This window comes from Bos indicus, chromosome 7, assembly GCF_029378745.1.
Source record: "Bos indicus isolate NIAB-ARS_2022 breed Sahiwal x Tharparkar chromosome 7, NIAB-ARS_B.indTharparkar_mat_pri_1.0, whole genome shotgun sequence".
NCBI classification, from domain to species: Eukaryota; Metazoa; Chordata; class Mammalia; order Artiodactyla; family Bovidae; genus Bos; species Bos indicus.
In genome coordinates, this window is record NC_091766.1 from 49611017 (window position 1) to 49632875 (window position 21859).

The 21859-nt window shown below is 43.2% G+C and overlaps 1 long non-coding RNA gene across 1 annotated transcript in view; it reads left to right on the forward strand.

Moving 5' to 3' along the window:
* LOC139183843 (uncharacterized) overlaps positions 1–21859 on the forward strand; it is a 50620-nt gene that overhangs the window by 5675 nt on the left and 23086 nt on the right. The window contains exon 2 of the long non-coding RNA XR_011567397.1: positions 6385–6521. This is a non-coding gene — a long non-coding RNA (uncharacterized lncRNA). The remainder of the gene's footprint in view (positions 1–6384; positions 6522–21859) is intronic.

Below are 21859 nucleotides of genomic sequence, written 5' to 3' on the forward strand. Positions count from 1 at the left end.
AACCACAATTCAAAAGCATCAGTTCTTTGGCGCTCAGTTTTCTTTATGGTCCAACTCTCACATCCATACCTGACTACTGGAAAAACCATAGCTTTGACTAGACGAATCTTCGTTGGCAAAGTAATGTCTGCTTTTTAACATGCTGTCTAGGTTGGTCATAGCTTTTCTTCCAAGGAGCAAGCGTCTTTTAATTTCATGGCTGCAGTCACCACCTGCAGTGATTTTGGAGCCGAAGAAAATAAAGTCTGACACTGTTTCCATTGTTTTGCCATCTATTTGCCATGAAGTGATGGGACCAGATGCCATGATCTTCATTTTCTGAATGTTGAGCTTTAAGCCAACTTTTTCACTCTACTCTTTCACTTTCATCAAGAGGCTCTTTAGTTCTTCTTTGCTTTCTGCCATAAGGGTAGTGTCATCTGCATATCGGAGGTTATTGATCTTTCTCCCGGCAATCTTGATTCCAGCTTGTGTTTCATCCAGCCCAGCATTTCACATGATGTACTCTGCATATAAGTTAAATAAGCAGAATGACAATATACCACCTTCAAGTACTCCTTTCCCAATATGTACTCCTTATCCAATATGGAACCAGTCCATTGTTCCATGTCCAGTTCTAACTGTGTTGCTTCTTGAGCTGCATAAAGATTTCTCAGGCAGCAGGTAAGGTGGTCAGGTATTCCCATCTCTTGAAGAATTTTCCACAGTTTGTTGTGATCCATGCAGTCAAAGACTTTGGCGTAGTCAATAAAGCAGAAGTAGAAGTTTTTCTGTGACTCTCTTGCTTTTTTGATGATCCAGCGGATGTTGACAATTTGATCTCTGGTTTCTCTGTCTTTTCTAAACCCAGCTTGAACATGTGGAAGTTCTCAGTTCACGTACTGTTGAAACCTGGCTTGGAGAATTTTGAGCATTACTTTGCTAATGTGTGAGATGAGTGTAGTTGTGCGGTAGTTTGAACATTCTTTGGCATTGCCTTTCTTTGGGATTGAAATGAAAACTAACCTTTTCCAGTCCTGTGGCCACTGCTGAGTTTTCCAAATTTGCTGGCATATTGCATGCAGCACTTTCACAGCATCATTTTTTACGATTTTTAAATAGTTCAGTTGGAATTCCATCACCTCCACTAGCTTAGGGCTTCCCTGGTGGCTCAGAGGTTAAAGTGTCTGCCTCCAATGCGGGAGACCCGGGTTCGATCCCTGGGTCGGGAAGATCCCCTGGAGAAGGAAATGGTAACCCACTCCAGTATTCTTGCCTGGAGAATCGCATGGATGGAGAAGCCTGGTAGGCTACAGTCCACGGGTCGCAAAGAGTCGGACACGACTGAGAGACTTTACCTTCACCTTCCTAAGGCCCACTTGACTTCGAATTCCAAGATGTCTGGCTCTAGGTGATTGGTGTGGTTATCTGGGTCATGAAGATCTTTTTTGTACAGTTCTTTTGTGTATTCTTGCCACCTCTTCTTAATATCTTCTGCTTCTTTTAGGTCCATACCATTTCTGTTCTTTTTTGGGCCCATTCTTGCATGAAATGTTCCCTTGGTATCTCTAATTTTCTTGAAGAGTTATCTGGTCTTTCCCATTCTATTGTTTTTCTCTATTTCTTTGCATTGATCACTGAGGAAGACTTTCTTGTCTCTCCTTGCTATTCTTTGGAGCTCTGCATTCAAATGGGTATATCTTTCCTTTACCTTTAGCTTCTCTTCTTTTCTCAGCTACTTGTAAGGCCTCCTCAGACAACCATTTTGCTTTTTTGCATTTCTTTTTCTTGGGGATGGTCTTGATCACTGCCTGCTGTATAATGTCATGAACCTCTGTCCATAGTTCTTCAGGCACTCTGTCTATCAGATCTAATCCCTTGAATCTATTTGTCACTTCCATTGTAGTGGTTTTCCCTACTTTCTTCAATTTAAGTCTGAATTTGGCAATAAGGAGTTCATGATCTGAACCACAGTCAGCTCCCGGTCTTGTTTTTGCCGACTGTATAGAGCTTCTCCATTTTTGGCTGCAAAGAATATAATCAATCTGATTTAGGTGTTGACCATCTGGTGATGTCCATGTGTAGAGTCATCTCTTATGTTGTTGGGAGAGAGTGTTTGCTATGACCAGTGCCTTCTCTTGGCAAAACTCTGTTAGCCTTTGCCCTGCTTCATTTTTGACTCCAAGGCCAAACTTGCCTGTTACTCCAAGTATCTCTTGACTTCCCACTTTTGCATTCCAGTCCCGTATGATGAAAAGGACATTTTTTTTTTTTGATGTTAGTTCTAGAAGGTCTTGTAGGTCTTCATAGAACCTTTCAACTTCAGCTTCATTGACATTTGTGGTTGGGGCATAGACTTGGGTTACTGTGATACTGAATGGTTTGCCTTGGAAATGAACAGAGATCATTCTGTCATTTTTGAGATTGCACCTAAGTACTGCATTTCGGACTCTTTTGTTGACTATGAGGGCTACTCCATTTCTTCTAAGGGATTCTTGCCCACAGTAGTAGATATAATGGTCATCTGAATTAAATTTGCCCATTCCAGGTCATTGTAGTTCACTGATTCCTAAAACGTCAATGTTTATTCTTGCCATCGCCTGTTTGCCCACTTTCAATTTACCTTGATTCAAGGACCTAACATTCCAGGTTCCTATACAATATTGTTCTTTACAGCATTGGACTTCACTTCCATCACCAGTCACATCCACAACTGGGTGTTGTTTTCTCTTTGGCTGTTTCTTCATTCTTTCTGGAGTTATTTCTCCAGTAGCATATGGGGCACCTACTGACCTGGGGAGTTCATTTTTCAGTGTCATATCTTTTTGCTTTTTCATACTGTTCCCAGGTGGCTCAGTGGTTAAAAAAAAAAAAAAATTGCCTGCCAATGCAGGAGCCTCAGGAAATGTGGGTTTGATCCTTGGGTTGGGAAGATATCCTTGAGGAGGAAATGGCAACCCACTCCAGTATTCTTGCCAGGATGATCCCACGGACAGAAGAGCCTGGCAGACTACAATCCGTAGGGTCACAGACATAACTGAACATGCATGCATTTACCATATGTATATGTATAATTGATTCACTTTGCTGTACACCTGAAACTAACTCAACATTTTAAATGAACTATAATAAAGTTTTTTTAAAAAGATTGAAACAGTTTTACACAAAAATATAAAGTAAAATCTAATTTATCATTTAACAGATGATGAAATAAGAGAATTAGTGAGTTGCCCAAAGTCACACAGACAGTGTAGCTTCTGTTCTACAGCCTCCATTTTTACTTAGTGTACTTTTTAGAAATCACCCACATGATTTCCGATTAAATGTTCAATTAGTACAGGATCTTTTTTCAAATGTTTACAGACACTTCTGACTCATATACCTACTTCCTCCTGTCTTATCCTCACTCTTGAAGGTGTACATTTAGTGAAAGTGTATCAGCTACCTTTTCAGTTCTTCTGACTAACATTTTCTCTATGTGAGAGGCTGTTGGTTTCTAAGGTTTTAGAAATCTTAGAAACCTGCTTCCCAACCATCAGGAAAGGAAGTACCCAAGTTTCTTTAGGTGATAAGGATTTATTTGAAGGCTAGTTGGAAAAGTACAGGTATTGTCTCAATACCCATAGAACCAGAGTTCAGGAAGAACGAGGGGTAGCTCCTCCTCTTTGGTCAGGCCCCAGCAGGATCAGTCATCTTTATGGCACTTCTGCACTGACGCTGCCCTTTCCACATCTCACTTCTTTGTGTTTGCTTCCCTAATTCTTCCATGACAGTAGTTCCCATATTTCAGTAGGCATCAGAATTACTGGGAAGCTCTTTAAGCATACCAACTTAGTTCTGTAGGTCTGAGGTGTTTCAAGTAATCTGCCTGTTTAACAAGTTTGACAGGAGGTTCTGGTAGAGGTGGCAATTAAGGATCTCACCTTGCTTAGGAACACCCCAAGTAGTGTGGTATCTTCTGGTCACCATATTTTTTCACTACACATTCTATTAGAAGAATATTTGAGGGACTTCCCTGACAGTCCATTGGTTAAAACTCTGCTCTTCTAGTGCAGGAGGCACGGGTTCCATCCCTAGTTGCGATACTAAGGTTCTGCATGCTGCATGGCATAGCCAAAAAATTAAAAACAAAAAATTTGAGCACATACCTCCATTATGAATATTTGTATATTTATAAGCTTTGTGTGTAGTAATATTATTAAAATATGTAAAATAGGAAAGATAAAAAATAAATATAAAGACATTGGAATACTTTTTTCCTGTACTCTTCGTGTATCCCAGGGCTGTTTGCACTACGCCTGCTATCTTTCTGTGTGCTTGAAGTGCACCATCATTACGGAGCGCCTTTATTGGGCAGAGTAAAGGCGCAGAAAAGTGGCACGTTGTTTCAGGGCTCACTGGGTCAGCTCATAGGCCGTTTGTTTAGGTTCCACGTCTTTGTTTTATTGAGCTAGTGATTGGGGTGGAGTGGGAGTAGTGATTGTGTGTGTGGCATCATGTAGAGCAGGCTGGTTCCTATAGGGAGGCTGTGATCCCCTTCTTCAGGGGCAAGGGGGGATCTGTGAGTGTGATAGCTGCTGTAGGTCTCATGAATATCTCTCTTCCACCATAGACTAATGATCTGTCTCTAAGCCTGTTTAGTTGTTAAGTCATGTCCAGCTCTTTTTTGACCCCATGGACTGTAGTCTGCCAGACTCCTCTGTCCATGGGATTTTCCAGGCAAGAATACCCATTTCCTCCTCCCGACCCAGGGATTGAACCCTTGTCTCTTATGTCTCCTGCACTGGCAGAGGGGTTCTTTATCACTAGCGTCACTTGGGGAGCCTGGCAAAGTGCAAACTCTGTGTAGAGAGAGACTCCACAGAGATTGTGGATGAGGCCCCCTTTGTGTGCTCTTTCAGCTTTCCGTGACTTCCCCAAAAGAAGTCTGTTCTACCCTGGCTGTGCCAGGACATGGGGTGGTGTGTGTGTGTGTGTGTGTTTGCTCTTAGGATTACAGGCAGCCAGTAGAACACCAGCACCGTGTGTGTGTGTGTGTGTGTGTGTGTGTGTGTTTGCTCTCAGGATTAAAGGCAGCCAGTAGAACACCAGCACCAAAGCCCTGGAGAACAACACCTGTGTTTGAGTGATCACGTGTCTACAAGTAACTTAATGTGAAGTAGTAACTGAGTCCCTGAACTCAAATACAAGTCTTCTCTGTGTATCTACTCTGCTCTTGGATATATACATACTCCCAGTAGCCAAAGAGGCTTCACTTTTCCTGATTTGCCCAATTTGTAGTTCCCTGATACTACTTTCTTGCTCTTGTGCACTGTATTGTGAGTAGAGCATCATTTCCATGAGATAGAGTAACCACGTTGGGACAAGCAGACCTAAGGCATTGTCAGAGCCCAGAGTCAGAGCTGGACAAATCCCAAGCACATTTCAGAAATCAAATGACATCTAATAAGTCATTAAAGTTGAAAATGGGTTTCCCACAATCTTTTTTCCCAAATAATTTTCTTACCTCTACTTTGAGACGTTTTGTATTTTAGTTTTCTTCTGTCACCTTGGGTATTTGAGTGCAGGTGTTCTATACTCTCAAAGGCCGTGGAGAGTGGCCCACTGTTTTGAGCTCTGCAGAGGAGAGAGAAACAGGGGTTTCTTGGATTTAGGGTAACTAGCAGTCATACATCAGAGAAGGCAATGGTACCCCACTCCAGTACTCTTGCCTGGAAAATCCCATGGACAGAGGAGCCTGGTAGGCTGCAGTCCCTGGGGTCGCACAGAGTTGGACACGACTGAAGCGACTTAGCAGCAGCAGCAGCAATCATACATATGTGTCTATATCCTCATTGATAGGGATATTTGAAAATAAATTATTTAGAATTTCATTATTTTCTGCTTAACTTTATGTTATTGAAACTCTCTAGGCTAGAAACACCATTTAAAAAAATTTTTTTTTTTTTATTGGCTGCTCTAGGTCTTCACTGCTGCATCAGGCTTTCCCTGGTTGTGGTGGGCAGGGGCTACTCCCTAGTGTCAGTGTTCGGGCTTCTCTTGTTAAGGCTCCTGGGCTCTAGAGCATGCAGGCTCGGTAGTTGTGGCACATGGGCTCAGAAGCTCCCCTGCAAATGGAATCTTCCAAGACTAGGGACCCCTGTCCCCTGCATTGGCAGGCAGATTCTTAACCACTGGACAACCGGGGAGGTCCACACCATTTTTTCTGTCATTTTGGTTTTTTTCCAGTCAGTGTATATGCTTGCCATTTTTGTGTTCTGCTTTTTATACCTTTCCTAAAAATATTTTCTTGTCAGCCTGGTCACATATACTTGTCATTTTTAATGGTTGTCTATATAATCTTATTCTTCCTTGAGATTCATAACTTTATTCCACTTAATCCTCTTTGCTTCTACTATTTTGTAGGGTGTGTGGAAAGATTTGCTGCATTTCTAAAGACTTTTAGAAAACAAGCTTCATTACAGAACCTAAACCAGCATTTGCTTTTCTTCACTCTGAGGGAGCACACAAGTACTGAATTCTCTGCCACTGGGCACGCCAAGGTATTGAATTCTCTTCTCTGGAGTTCATGTCTGTGGGTCTGACTGGGCCACTTGATCAGCAAAAGGTCTCAGACACCAAATTGGGGAAAAAATTAAACTAACAGAATGGTCAATATTTCTGAAGAGTCACTTTAGGTTCTGTCTATTGCTGCAGTGTTCAAAACATAGACATAGTTCATTGCTGTGATTAAAGTGACTTTCACCATTAGCCTCTTTGCTCCTGTAAGATATAGTGGTAGGCTATAGCTGGTTCATCATTTGGAGGTGTAATGGTTAGCTAAAGCTATTTTTCTACAAAGGGCCAGTTATTTCCTTAGTTTTTCTCCAAAACTTCAGCTTTAACGGGAAAGAGCCATGAATTTTGTGACATAGCTGCCTCCTTATCTGTCTTGGGAGTTATAGACTGCACATATAAGACAATTCATGTACCTCTGCATAATGAGGTGAGTTTTAGAAATCATAAATCTTCACTTAACATGCAGGTGGTGTTGGGTGCCAGCTTTAGAAAAACTGATGTAGTTGCCAAGTGCATGAATGTCATAAATCATTCATGCTAAGGTAGCCCAGAATTGAGCTGTCCTCTGAGGCAGACCAATTTCAAGGTGGTTGTTAAACACAAAAATGTGAGTCTGGATGATTGTTTTTCAAAATCAAACACACTTTTTATTTGAGAAATAAAACCAAATTATCTTCCTCTTCTTAGTTGAAGTCAGTTTTTTAAGATCCTCGCTTCACCCTCAAAGACTCTATCAATGATAATATCTTTTCATCCCTGATTCCTGAATTCTATCAGAAATACATCACAAAATATATAACCTGTACATTTGCAATCCAGGCCATTAATGTGCTGAAAATAAGATTTTGATGTCTCAGTAAATCTTGAGGCACATTAGTAGGGAAAAATTCTATTAGAGTTTTTTTTGAGGTATTTTCTTCTTGTGTCATATTTTACATGAAGTTGTAATTGCACAACTCAGATGCGACTCAAACCCAGCCAAAACCCAGACTGGGACTTGAACCCATAGGCTGGGATTTGAACCCACTGTCTTTTCATTAAGATCACACACCTGGTTTCAGAGCTTAATGAAGCTCAGGTTCTTTATGTCTCAGCATAGAAGCCATTTAGCTAGAGACAAAGTGAAAAGAAGTGGATTTATTTAGAGACATACACATTTCATAGACAGTCTGTGATCTGCCTCAAAAAGCAAGAGCAGCCCTGGGAGAAACTCAGTCCACAGACAGAGAGAAGATGAGAGGTGCTGAAATACGGATTGGGTACTTTTTATGAATCTGATCATTTCATAGGCTAATGAGTGGAAGGATTATTCCAGCTATTTTGGAGAAGGGGCAGAGATTTCCAGGAATTGGACCCCTGTACATTTTTTGGCCTTTCATGGTTGGTCTTGGAATTGCCATGGCACTTGTGGGTATGTCATGTAGCTAATGTATTACAGTGAACATATAATGAGGCTCAAGGTCTACTAGAAGTCAAATTTTTCACCATCTTAGACCTAATCAGTTATAACCAGTCTTTTTCATATCCTCAATGTCTATGTCATTCGGTAAAATTTGTTCCCTGCTGTCTTCCCTCCTGTTTTAATGTTACAGTGGATAATAGGCAAGCATAGCCCTCTTCCCCCAGAAGGCAATGGCACCCCACTCCAGTACTCTTGCCCGGAAACTCCCATGGACGGAGGAGCCTGGTAGGCTGCAGTCCATGGGGTCTCGAAGAGTCGGACACGACTGAGAGACTTCACTTTCACTTTTCACTTTCATGCATTGGAGAAGGAAATGGCAACCCACTCCAGTGTTCTTGCCTGGAGAATCCCAGGGATGGGGGAGCCTGGTGGGCTGCCGTCTATGGGGTTGCACAGAGTCGGACACGACTGTAGCGATTCAGCAGTGGCAGCCCTCTTCCACACTGCCCGTTTATTTAGGGCTAAAAAGGGGGAATAAGTAGGGCTTAGAGGGAGGTGACCCCTGGGACAGAAAACTGAGCACTATGATGAGCTGAACAGTCTCTGAGTCACCAGGCTTTATCTAGACTCCTGGAATATGGGTTTTAAACTAATGTATTTCATCTGAAAGTTGCCTGTTTGGTGGATGAAGATGATGAGGTTATATCTTTTTTTAATTAAAGCTATTTTATTGGGGGATAAAATTTATTTTATTTTATTTATTTGATGTAGTCCAGGTTGGATAATATTGAGGAAGGAAAATATGCTAGTATTTTCAGTTGGGAGTCTTCAGAGAGAAAAATGAAGTTTTGCCTGAGGCTGTTAGGTACTCAGTGGGTAGTTAGGTTCTCAGTGGGTAGTTAAGTGTCTGTATCCTTTTGTGTAGTCTCCAGCACAGAGCCACATACTGGTGACAATTCTCTTTGGTGTATCTTAGAAGCTCTTTTGAGGTGAATGTGTTGATTATATGGGTAGCCTCAGTTAAAGATTTTAGGGGACAATTCCAGGCAGAACATCTTTTTCGCTGAATGTAGTCTCCCACTCCTCCACTGCAGGCTTACTACTACTTTATGCTTCAATGCCTTGTATATACCTTTCCCACTATTTGAGCTCTTCTATTTCTTATCCAGATGTTGAGCTCTTACTTATCCTGTAAAACCCTCTTAAATCTCATCTTCTCTGTAAATCCTTTTCAAGCTTCCTGAGACAACTTCTCACTTGATCTTCTGTGCTTCTAGAACATTTATTCACAGTTTTGTTATGACACATACATGGGAGCTTAATTATTTGTCAGCATGTCCATCTCTCCCACTAGATTGTGAGCATCTTAAGGACACAAACAGAATTTTATTAATATGGATATTGCTTGTACCTCATGGGCTTCCTCAATGGCTCAGATGGCAAAGAATTGGCCCACAATGCAGGAGACCTGGGTTTGATCCCTGGGTCGAGAAGATACCTTGGGAAAGGGAATGGCTACCTACTCCAGTGTTCCTGCCTGGAGAATTCCATATACAGAGGAGGCTGGCAGGCTACTGTCCATGGGGTTGCAAACAGTCGGACACGACTGAGCAACTAATGCTTCATTAATATGCCATATCTGACACCAAGTGGAAACTCAGTGATGGAATCTCATCCTTTTGCTCTTTTTTTTAACGATTTATTTATTTAATTAATTTACTTTTGGACTGTGGTGGGTCTTTGTTGCTGTACGCAGGCTTTCTCTAATTGTCCTGAGCAGGGGCTGCCCTCCGTTGTGGAGCATGGGCTATAGGTGCGCACGCTTCAGTAGCTGCAGCGCGTGGGCTCAGTAGTTGTGGTGCCTGGGCTTAGTTGCTCTGGGGCCTGTGAGACCTTCCTGGACTGAGGATCAAACCAGGCATATTATTCTTAACCACTGAGCCACCAGAGAGCCCAAGAAGACAGCTTTTTAAAGTTACATCTCATCATAATTTATGAATGCTAAGACTAAACATAAAGCGTTTACTTGAGTCCCCTATTAAGGATGCTTGAGAGTGACAGAGGCAAGCAGATATTTCCTGCGTTCTTACTGTGTCCCGGGATTTTCTGTAGATTCTTGGCAGAGGAAGTCCTTTTCTTTCTTCCTGTACGATATCTCTGGGGCTTCTATGTCTTTGTCTTCTCACTTCAGTCATTCTAATGTAAGTGACATTTTCTCACACTTGAACTGCAACAATTATAGCAGGTATGACTCTCAGCTTATAAATTCAGATGTGGAGAAAGTATCACATTTATTTATAAGCTTAAATAAGGTAAGCTCCAATTATATGCTCCTACCCTGTCTGACTGGTGGGAAATTTAACCTCACTTATGTTTCATCTTCAGACCTGAATTGTGGTTCCAGGATCCTATATTTTGCCATGAGATTGGAAGGGGCTTCGAGTTGCTGGTTATTGCTGAGACACCTGGTGTCCCATTATTTGCACCAACCCTTCATGTCCAGTGCCTGAGTGTCTGATCTTCATCCTTGACTTACAGAAACCTTTTGTGAGGCTGTGAATCCTGCAGCCTAGAGTCCTATCTCCTGGTTGTAACGTGGGGCCAATCTTCTCTGGGTTGTGTTCCTTCCTGTGGTGCTGCCAAGGAGCAAGGCCTGGGTCCCCAGGTTGTAGGTCCTACAAACTTATCTTCATCTACAACCCAGGGGAATCTCTTTCTAGTCTGACTGGAGCACTTGCCTGCATTATGCTCCTCTGAGGCTGGTTTATCTTGCTCGTTTATAGCAATCTTAATGGTCTTTTAAATCCCAATCCCCTGTCACTACAACCAAAACTTTTATTTCCTTTTCCTTAAATGTCCATGGGAGGTTAAGGGAGACATCTGTTATCCAGTTCTTTCAGCAAAAAAAGAGAAGAAAAATTTTAAATCCTGCCATATGCTGATCTCCTAACTGACATCCTTGCCTTTTTTTTCACTTCTCCATTCCAATTATTTTGAACATTCCAGTCAGAATAGTTGTTCTAAAACTCCTGCCCAGAAACTCAGTGGCTTCTCATTGTCTCTAGAATAAAATCAAAGCTCCAAGCTCCTTAGTCTACCATTAGGGCTTTTCATGATTTTCTTCACCTTTGAAAGCTGACTTCCCGTTACTCCTTTGTCAGAGGGCCCTGGTCTAAGCCTGTTCCTCTGACGCCATGGGCACTTCTTGACCCCCCATGCTTTCCCACCTCCTCACTACACCTGACTGATGTGCCACCCAGATCAAGTGCTTGCTGCTTCAAACAGCTTGGTGGTTGTTAGCCCATTCCACAGTGATCTAGTCCACCTTAAACCTAGTTCTCCTCCGTACATCCATTTGGTACCTGAGGTTATGGTTTATCATATGGTGCTTGCTTCTCATCTAGATTTGTGAGCCTCTCAAGTACAGAGACTTCCATTTTCTTGTATTCTGAGCCACCACAGACCTCTTCATAGTATGGGGGTGCTCACTAAGTGCTGATTAGTGAATATCATGGCCTGGCCATGAGATCCTTCCTCAGCACACCCAGCCCTGCCATAGTGTAAGAAGCAGGAAAATAAAGGGAAAAGGGGGCCAGTTTTATTACTGCCATGAGAATAATGAGTTTCATTGGTTTGTACCATCAAGGAGTGGCCTCCTCGCTTGCCTCTAACACCCAACGAAGCATCTGCCCTAACAACGGTGAACACATTCCACTATCAGAGTAAGTAGGCCAGAGCTCCTCGGGGTGGTGGGCACTCTAGCTTTGCTGTCCTTTTGCTTCTTCACAGGCTGCCATTCACAATAGGTTTCTCTGTCATGAATGCAAACTAGCCAGTCCCTCTTGAACATATCAACCTGCTATGTTGAACATATCAACATACCTTGACACCTGCTCAAAGTAATTTTCCTCTCACTAAGCTAGGGTTAATAGACACAAATGGTCGCCATTTACTTCTCCTTGGCTGATCCTGGGAGAGTGTCTTCACACGAATAGGCAGGTTGGCTGGATAGGCAACTCTAGCTCATACTCTGGGGAAGTGGAGAGTTTCCTGCTTCAGCCTGTGGGGCTCTATGAATACTTTATTTGCTGCTTATACCAGCTTCCTGTGGACTTCCCCGCCTAGCCCCTTTGCTAAGTCCTTTCTGGCCTTCATTCATGTTGACCTAGTGACAGGGAACAGGCAGAGAGGATTCCAGCATCATCCTGGTAGTCTGACTGGATAACACTAAAAGCTTTCCAATACTTCAAATCTTTGATCCTATAATTTTTACTTGCATTGCTTTTAATCAACACTTAGAATCCCCTAGCTTTCTGCTAATCCCTTCAGCCTCCTCACCTTGGCCTCTTTCCCACTTGATAGATTCATTCTAGCCACTCAGGCCTTCTCTCAGTTCCTTCAGTGTGTTGCTTCTGCTTTCCCATATGTTCTCTCTGCTCTCTAGGTCTCTATTCTGCCCACCAGCCCTTTGTCTAATCCTACTTAGCTTTCAGGTTCCCCCATATTTTAATGTCACTTATGTAGGCAAACTTTTTTAACCCCCAGACTAGATCAGATTCCTAGTTCCCAAACCAGTCCTACATATTATCTTCCATAGCACTTTGTGCACCTGTATTCATTAAACTACTTTTTGGAAAAAATTTGCTTGGTGCTTATCTTCCGCAGTACTTTGAAAGCTCTGTGTGCACAGAGACTGTGTCTATTCTGTTCACAATTTTGTTGCCAGAACCTAGCCCAGTACCTGACACCTAGTAGCTTATTCAAGTAAATGTTCATCAACTGGCCATCTCTGCTTCTTACCTCATTCATGCATTTCCCCTGCTCTTCATCATGTATTGGCTTAATGCTGCTTTTCTGCTATTTATGCTTACCTACTTAATGTTAGCTCTCTTCAGTTATACTTTCCTGGAGGGCAGAGAATTCACATATGTGATTTTCTTTGTATAAAGCTTTGCATGTGGGTGTATGTGTATGTGTCTCATCCCCCGCCCCTCCCCTGGAATATAGGGGAAGAATGAGGAGGTCAAATTGAGAATATGGAAGTAAGTGTTTACATAAAAGAGACTCTGAAACTGTTGAGGTGGCTTGTGACTCCCCTTGTTACCCCTGGGGATGCTCAGGGTGCAAGGGACAGGATATGGGGCAGGAATGTGACAGTACAGGAGGCTTTTGGATGTTGTTAAAGTAACTTTGCTTACAAGTGGTATGTACTGCAGGGTATCAGGAGGAGGGAAGAGAGGATGCTTTTGGGAATTCAGAAAAAAAGGGGAAAAGTGGGAAAAAGACCTAAATGGATGTTTGAATGGATAAAGAAGTTGTGGTACATATACACAATGGAAAATTACTCAGCCATAAAAAGGAATGCATTTGAGTCAGTTCTAATGAAGTGGATGAACCTAGAACCTATTATACAGAGTGAAGTAAGTCAGAAAGCAAAAGATAAATATATTCTAATGCATATATATGGAATCTAGAAAAATGGTACTGAAGAATTTATTTACAGGACAGCAGTGGAGAAACAGACATAGAGAATAGACTTATGGACACAGAGAGAGGGGAGGAGAGGGTGACATGTATGGAAAGAGTAACATGGAAGCTTACATTATCATATGTAAAATAGATCCAGTTCCAGTTCCAGTTCAGTTGCTCAGTCGTGTCGGACTCTTTGCGACCCCATGAATCGCAGCACGCCAGGCCTCCCTGTCCATCACCAACTCCTGAAGTTCACTCAGACTCACGTCCATCGAGTTAGTGATGCCATCCAGCCATCTCATCCTCTGTCGTCCCCTTCTCATCCTGCCCCCAGTCCCTCCAAGTATCAGGGTCTTTTCCAGTGAGTCAGCTCTTCGCATGAGGTGGCCAAAGTACTGGAGTTTCAGCTTCAGCATCATTCCCTCCAAAGAAATCCCAGGGCTGATCTCCTTTAGAATGGACTGGTTGGATCTCCTTGCTGTCCAAGGGACTCTAAAATAGATAGCCAACAGGAATTTGCTGTATGGCTCAGGAAACTCACACAGGGGCTCTGTATCAACCTACAGGGGTGGGATGGGAAGTGAGATGGGAGGGAGGTTCAAAAAGGAGGGGATATATGTATACCTATGGCTGATTCATGTTGAGTTTTGACAGAAAACAACAAAATTCTATAAAGTAATTATCCTTCAATAAAAAAATAAATTAATTAAAAAGAAAAAAGGGGAGAAGTGGCAGAGCTTAAATCCATAGGCCTCATTTTCCACAAGGACATTACAGTGCTATTAAGCCAAGGAGAACCACTAACTCTGACAATAGCTCCTCTTGCTATAACCCCTTTGGCGGTGTTTTTATTACTTTTTAAAATAAAGGTTGAGAAACAACTTTTACAGTTGTAACTAGAACAGTGATAAGCAGGGCTCGTGGTATGTAATCATTAAAAAAAAACTTTTGTTTTTGGCTCCCACTGTTCCTTTAAACTTGCTCCATAGTGGTAGTCCTCACTCCACTCCTGGACAAACGTTTCTTCTGTAGTTATTAGGAAGCACTATAGTTGCTTTATATAATAAAACCTGATCTCAGTTAGGTACTTAACATATTCAGCCCAGATATTGTCCCTGTTTCCAAAATTTTTCAGTATTAAGCTATTTATCCTCCTTCATCTGGGGCTTGTTACAAGTAAGAAGATGGGTGTGGTCCTTCTTTCTTTCCTAAAGTTTCTGACACTTCCAGGATTAGAGCAAGAAAGTATGAGGGAGCAGGAAATAATGTACTTGCCTCACATTGTTGAAGCCAGTTTTGTGTTCTCCAGGAATGGTGAATATTTAAATTTAGCTTTCTCCTGGGGCACTTTTGTGAGTTCTTCAGAGATCTGTACTCCCCCCACCCCACCACATGTACATATGCACATTTGACTCGGGAGTACACTCTATTCTGTCAGTTGCTTTCTTATTCCATAGCAATTCAATGGCCTGTTGGTGAGAAACCAGTGTTTTGCTCATATAAGCTCTGAGACTGTGGGCAATCCCAGCATTGTTAAGCAGGTGCTAGCCTGGAGAGGGCAATGGCACCCCACTCCAATACTCTTGCATGGAAACTCCCATGGATGGAGGAGCCTGGTGGGCTGCAGTCCATATGGTCACTAAGAGTCAGACACAACTGAGTGACTTCACTTTGACTTTTCACTTTCATGCATTGGAGAAGGAAATGGCAACCCACTCCAGTGTTCTTGCCTGGAGAATCCCAGGGACGGGGGAGCCTGGTGGGCTGCCGTCTATGGGGTTGCACAGAATCGGACACGACTGAAGCGACTTAGCAGCAGCAGCAGCCCATACAATGGCCCTTATATTTCTTGGGCTGGAATAAAAAATCAGTCCATTCTGCCCCTCTAACTGCATAGGATATGTATCAAGCCCCCTGAGGGTTCCCTTGAAGCTCTTCTCAGTAGGCTAGTGGTGAAATGCAGGTACCCTTCTTTCTCTGGAGGGGGATACCCACAGCATACCAACACTTCTCACCAAATAAATAGTCTCAAAAATTTTCCTTTAATACCCAACAACTTCTTAATATGGGTGAAGATTTTAGAATTACATCACCGTTTTTCAGTGGTTTTCTATGAAAATTTGCATCTTTGCTAACATCTAACTTTTATATGAGATGGATACTACATAGTGGAGCCTGTGTTGAAACTTCCAAATTGCACTGTGTACCTACTGTAGTTGAACAGAGATTTCAGGAACTAAGTAATAGATTTCTGTGTAAAGGTATATAGTATCATTTTCTCCTTCTTTCTTCTGTTGAGGAAACTTACTACCCTCATCTATTACCTTCATCCTTTCCTTGCCTTGCTGAGGGTAGATAAATATGAAATTGTGAGCATAAAAACGGCTCTGGATGGACCACAGGCCATAGGGAAATAATCTGCAAAGGAGAGGTATTATTCACAAAGAAGGCAAGTAGAGATGAAGGAAAGGGCTTGATGGAAAGAAGAAAAGAAAAAGCACAGTTTCATCAGTGTTTTTCTAGACTCCATCCTAACCCCTCCCACCTCCACCTTGATTTGGAGCTGTCTTCTAGTTATACACTGCTGCTAAGTCGCTTCAGTCGTGTCCGACTCTGTGCGACCCCATAGACGGCAGCCCACTAGGCTCCTCTGTCCCTGGGATTCTCCAGGCAAGAATACTGGAGTGGGTTGCCATTTCCTTCTCCAGTGCATGAAAGTGAAAAGTGAAAGTGAAGTCGCTCAGTCGTATCCGACTCCTAGCGACCTCATGGACTGCAGCCCACCAGGCTCCTCCGTCCATGGGATTTTGCAGGCAAGAGTACTGAAGTGGGGTGCCATTGCCTTCTCCATAATTATACGCAGGTCCCTATTATAATAGCCCCCAAACAATGGTTGCCCAGAGCAGAGACAGCTCCTGTTAGATCAATAATTCTTGGCTTTGTGTTTTCCAGCTGTATTTGTATCTGTGTCTTATCTTTTGACAAAATGGCTGATTATCTTTTCTCTATCATTACAAAAAGATATCTTGCTCTCCTGGTTCAGAGCCAGAACCTGCCTTGCAAGGAGTCTAAAGACTGCAACCCAGGGCTGCTGTTAAACCAGCAGATGGAGTAGCAGTACTTCTCTGTGTGCCTCTGGGCCCACCTGGGCTGTTGCGCTGGGTGATGCTAGGCCCAGCTCTGCAGCCAGAAGGGACAGAGAAATGAATACAAATGATGGTACTCTATTGTCATAGCTGCTCTTCTGTTTGCAGAGGAGTTTGGTAAAATATCCTGGGAAAGTTGTTTTCATATGCCTCTCTGGAAGCAATTGTAAGGAGTGAGAGCTTGTATGCCTAAGATAGCTGTAGGGCATAAGAGAAGGAAAGCTACAGAGATAGCAGAATCAAGTGGGAGAACGGTAGTGGGAGAATATGACACAATTCCCCTTACCCCTCAAAAACCTTGGTGAGGACACAGGAATACAACCAGTGGCTCTTGGTAGGAAAGGGCAGGTTTAAGAGGCAAGTTTAAGAGGAAAGACAATGAAGCTGAATTATCATCTGCCAGCAGAAACTCATTCTTCTCTGTCTGAATTGCAGGCATTGGAGTCCCTCTTACTATAATCTGTAGGTTACCTAAGAAATGTACTTTGGGGCCAGTGGCAGAATTTAAGCTTCCCTAAGATTCCTTCTTCCTATTTTCTAAGAATCTTCCATACAGATGAATATTTGATAGCTCTTAATAAATTACGGAGGCATTTATGGCATTCTCATTGAGAACTCTCTTCTTCCCCTCTCAGGCCTATAGGACCCCCTCTGTAAAGGGTGAGTCCTTTGGCCTCCTCCCCTATGAAGAGAAAAAGGCTTCAGAATGGAGGATGGGGAGACAGTAGATAGATTTCTACTTTCTCAGGGCAAGGCCTGTGTGACTCTCCTCCCTGACTTCCTCTATATAAATAACAAATCCAGAAGTAGGGGTGGGTTGGGGGACTCAGGATAACCTCCATAACCCATGGCCTAACCATTGAAGACTGCCCTGGAAGCCAGAGGGAAGGCACCTTCCTGATTGGTCCTTTGCTCAGTCCTGAACTGAGGAGAGTTGAAGGTGCTTGGGTTCTTAGCTACAGAGCAGGTGGCACAGTGTGATCTTCATTGAGAATCCATCAGTGTCTGGCAAGTCTCTTGGCCACAGGCCTCCCTGGAGCCCAGAGCTCTTTGAAGAGAAGAAATAGTTCTAGGGGAAAGGAAGCTGCTGCTCTTGATGAAAAAGTTGAGAGGGAAGAAAATGAGACTAACAAGGGCTGAAGAGAACTGTCTGAGACTGAAGAGAATGTTAATGGCTCTGCTTTGGAGCTTCAAAGCTTGAGCTGGATAGGATTGCACACAGATGCCTCTGCTGTCACCTACAGAATACTTACCAAGGGCTGAGTCTTGCAAATAATCACAGCCTGACTTTCCCAGGGCAAAAAGCAGTGCCTGCTGAGATGGAGAAAAGAGAAACTGTTGGGAGATCCTAGGCCCAGGTCAGCCAGTTGGGGGTCTAACTGGTCTCATCCACAGCAGATGACAGATGGGGTTCTGGAAGAATTTAGGTGCAAAGGAAATGGCTCTCATTGAACAAATCTAGCTAACAGTTGTCTCATTTCCCTGTTTACAAAATGATAGCTGTTATGGATTGAATTTTGTCCTCCTAAAATGCATATGTTAAAACCTTAACCCCCAATGTGATGGTATTTGGAGGAGGGTCTTTGGGAGGTAATTAGGTTTATGAGGGTTGACTCTCCTGATAGAATTAGTGCCCTTATAAGAGGAGACAGACTCAGAGGACTTGCTGCTTACCCTGCCCTACTCTCCCAATCCCCCACCGCGTGTGAGTAAGATGGCAAGAAGGCAGCCATCGATAGGTCAGGAAGAAAGACCATGCAAGAACTCAACCACACTGGTGCTCTGGCCTCAGACTTCCAGCTTCTAGAACTATGAGAAGTAAATTTAAGCCACTTACTCTGTGGTATTTTCATAAGGCAGCCAGAGCTGACTAATACAGCAGCTCTAATGAATGCTATTGGTACCCTGCCCAAATTCACTTACCACATCAGTGTATCTGCTTCAAGCCTAGCTGCTTGTATTGAGTCCAGTGTCTCATAGTTGCCCCCTTCTCCAGAAAAATTGCTCCTGGTGAATGGGAGACCCTGTCTTTACCTGCTGCAGCTTTCAGTCAAGGAGGTACAAAGGCCTTGAGGAAGGATTATTTCTTTACCCCAAAGAAGGAGCAATTCTTTGGTGCCATTCATGCTCCAGAATTGTCCTGTGGCATCAGGTTGAGGCCAAATACAAAACTGTGACCACATCCATCCTTATTACTATTTCCTGCTTCCTTCATTCTCTTTCTCCTGAAGGCAGACCTCAACGAATCACATGACCTGTATTCTGTTTCACATTATGCTTCTGGGGAACCTAACTTAAAGCAGCACTTTTCCCAAGTGGTAGAGTATAGAGCAACCTAAATGACACTATAATGCTTTGTGAGTATAATGACAATGATTAATGCCCTATGATAATGAGCATTGGGAACAACAGCCCTTATTTTTGTGTCCAGAAAATATAGAGGAATAACGGCCCACTGAGAGAGAAGATGAGGATGTGTTCTTCTAGCAATAGATGGCTTCTTCAACAGACATCTGGTGGACAGCTGTGCTTTCCTTGCCAGGAAGGGTTTAAACAGCCTTGTTAGCACAGCACCACAGACTGAGGTTCCACATGGGCTTAACCAATTATGGAAGCATCCTGACTTCAAGAACCCTTGAGCCATGACTAGACGGCAGAGTCAATTGGGCAGGTTTGTGCATTGATTGAGAGTCAGCCAGGCTCTACACTGCCCTGGGCAGGGTCCAGAGTTTTCTGAAAGGAGAACACCAGCACCTGCCCAGGGAACTCTATGCTTTGATGGGGTGAAACTGTCCCCTCTCTACCATGTTTTGCTCAACCTATTGGCTTTTTCATGATGCTATTTTTGTTCTTGGGAAATTCTGTTTTACTCTTTTTGTAATAATTCCCTGTGTTTTCCCTCCCTCTTCCTTTTCTACCTGCTGCTTTTCTCTCTGAGTCCAGACTTCATCATCAGAGCCTCTGAGATTTGGGACTGGCTCTATCTTGAGAGAATAAGGGTGAATTCTTACATTATTCCAAGGAACCCTCCACAGGACAGTTTCTAACTGCTTCTGATTACCTCTTAGAGCTTAACTTTCCTAGTTCTATTGGTGAGGATAGGAAGGGATGGAGTAGGTGAAGGGGCGGAGAACTCTCTCCTGATATGCCACTGACACACCTTGTCCCTTCTGTTTTGATAGTGGCCCTAGGAAGAATATGTCTGAGTGGTGACAGTAAATACTTATCCAGATGCTCTCAAAGATTTACGGACATGCCTCAAATATCTGTAACCTTTTTAACAAGCTTAGTTACCCAACAGGAGAATGAGAGTGGCTCCTGCTTCTTCTCAAGAGATCTTGTGTTTAGATCAAGAGATGAAAGGGGGAATTTTGGATAGCTCCTATTCATTTCCCTAACTTCTCCCAGTGTATTTTGTGGGAGGGAATAAAATAGAGGTGGCATGAGGGCCTCATATCAGACAGCTGAAGGGCAGCTATCTGTTCTCTTCCCGAACATCTCCAATGAAGAGTAGATTTGCTTCAGAAAGACTAAATCCATGAATTCAAATGATACATGAAGGTGTAGATTATTTGCATCACTTGGCTTTGTTTGCTGCTATATTGCTTCATTCTTAGGATCTCCACACGTGGCAGCCAGGTGGCCACCAGCAGCTCCAAACCAGTGCTACCACATTCCAGAGGGAGAAAGCATGCACCTTTCCCATTACTCCTACAGAAGCCAAGAGAAGACTGTGATTGATGTGGTTTTCAATCATATGACCTTCCTTGAGCCACTTGCTGTGCCCAGAGGTGTGAAATAATCTGATAGGCTAGGCCTGCATCATGTTCTTACTGCTGAAATCTGGAGGAGGTCCTTGCCCCTCCAGTCTTGGAAAAACTAGGAAATGGGAGAGACTTCCTTAAGGAAGGGATGCTTGGGGAGGAATGTGTGTCCTTTACAACATACATTGCCTATTTTCCCTCTTTGACTATGCAGTATGTCTAACTTATTCAAATGGAATTGCTTATGAAACACAAATCATGGATAAAGTAGTCACTTGTGAATATTGTTTTCCTGACTCAAGTGTGAAGAAAGGCAAACTCAGCTCAAGAAAGGATCAAATCAGTCCATCTGGTTTGAGGAGCCTCTGGTCATAGTGTTCGGGAACTAGCTGGATAGGGGTGTTGGGAGAACCACGAGGAGGAGTCAATCTTGCCATGAACTCAAGGGCTATACAAGGAAGAGCAGCCTGGCACATAGGAGCACTGAGTTAATACTTGTGGAATGGCTTCTGTGTGAATCACAGGTCAAAGATAAAGCTGGGAGAAACAGGAAGAACCAAACTAAGAACTGAAGGCAGAGTCCTATGCTAAGCCAGAGTTCCATTCTTTGATCAAGCCATGTTTCCATAATTTGCCAGATTGTACTCAGCTGTACTCTAGGATTTTACCACACTATAATTAAAGTTATTCTTTTGTTGTCTTTATCCTGAACAGCTGGTAAAGTATATGACTTTCTAATAACTCATGGTAGAGGTCAGAGTAGGTACCAGACAGCAGTGACACTGTGGATGTCACTGGTCTCAGGCCCAGAGTCTTCAGAAACAGGCTATGGTTTCTTGAGAGTGGCTTTTAAGATTTTGTGACATTGTAATAAATTGTCACAATAATAGATAAATGTCAGAGAAAGATTCCACAGTCAAGGCCTTTTAAGCAGCATTTTCGTGGACAAAGTTGGACCTGGGAGGTGTATGCTGATTCATCCTTCCTGCTATCCTCCTCCCCCATCTCCATGAACTGTTTCTGTGTCTGGTGGACGGGCATCAATGTGTGCTCTAGGGAGGTATTTGGGCTCTCAGACCAGGGAGCTGGCACTCAGTGACCTGGCTGAGGCACAATGTGGAAATGAAAAGATAAAAACCTGAGATATGTGTTAGGGGATGTAGTTTGGATAAATGGGTTCAGGCCCTCTGCCCAGTCGGCCTAGCACTCTGGCAGCTGCTGCATCTAATGGACATTTCCATTAACATCTCCTTGGATAGAGGGAAGGAGGGTGAGGGAGGAAAAGGGAAGGGGAGCAGGGAGAGATAGGAAAGAAGGGGAAGGCTGGGAGGAGATGAGAGAGCGCGAGTGTGTGTGTGTGTGTGTGTGTGTGTGTGTGTGTGTGTGTGTATGTTGGGAGAAACTGAAAAAAACCTGGAGCTTTCTTTCATGTCCCCAGGGGGAACTTTGTGTGCCTTAGTTTGTGTGCTGTCTGAAGTTTTGACAGCTGAGGTAGAGCTGGGAAGGTTAATAGTTTGGAGAGAGTAGAATGAGGGCTG